Source organism: Myotis brandtii, unplaced genomic scaffold (assembly GCF_000412655.1).
Source record: "Myotis brandtii unplaced genomic scaffold, ASM41265v1 scaffold1733, whole genome shotgun sequence".
Lineage (NCBI taxonomy): Eukaryota > Metazoa > Chordata > Mammalia > Chiroptera > Vespertilionidae > Myotis > Myotis brandtii.
This window is the reverse complement of record NW_005356400.1, coordinates 410,059-410,287: the sequence shown is the minus strand read 5'-3', so window position 1 is coordinate 410,287 and position 229 is coordinate 410,059. Positions and strand designations below refer to the sequence as shown.

Here is a 229-nt window from a genome sequence, read left to right as displayed (position 1 = left end):
GACAGGCCGCAGAGGGAGCCTTTCCGGCCCGGAGAGGAAGCCCCGCAGGGACCAGGCTGCTTCCGAAAGGAAAGGCGTGGAGACGGCCCCACACCTCCCCGCCAGGGCCGCCTGCAAGCGCACGTGGCCAAAGCGCGTCTCAGTGGTGAGCACACGGAACAGAGCGTGTCCTTCATGTTTGTAATGTCCGTGTCATTCTCCATCGGAACCTGTAAACCTACTGTGCAGA

General features: G+C 62.4%; 2 protein-coding genes across 2 annotated transcripts in view; one reads left to right on the top strand and one right to left on the bottom strand.

The window, feature by feature from the left end:
- ALG14 (ALG14, UDP-N-acetylglucosaminyltransferase subunit) overlaps positions 1 to 229 on the bottom strand; it is a 14,506-nt gene that overhangs the window by 11,667 nt on the left and 2,610 nt on the right. The gene's annotated exons all lie outside the window — the stretch shown is intronic.
- Positions 41 to 229, top strand: part of TMEM56 (transmembrane protein 56) — a 40,663-nt gene continuing 40,474 nt past the window's right edge. The window contains exon 1 of the mRNA XM_014537128.1: positions 41 to 145. The gene's annotated coding sequence lies outside the window, so the exon portion shown is untranslated. The remainder of the gene's footprint in view (positions 146 to 229) is intronic.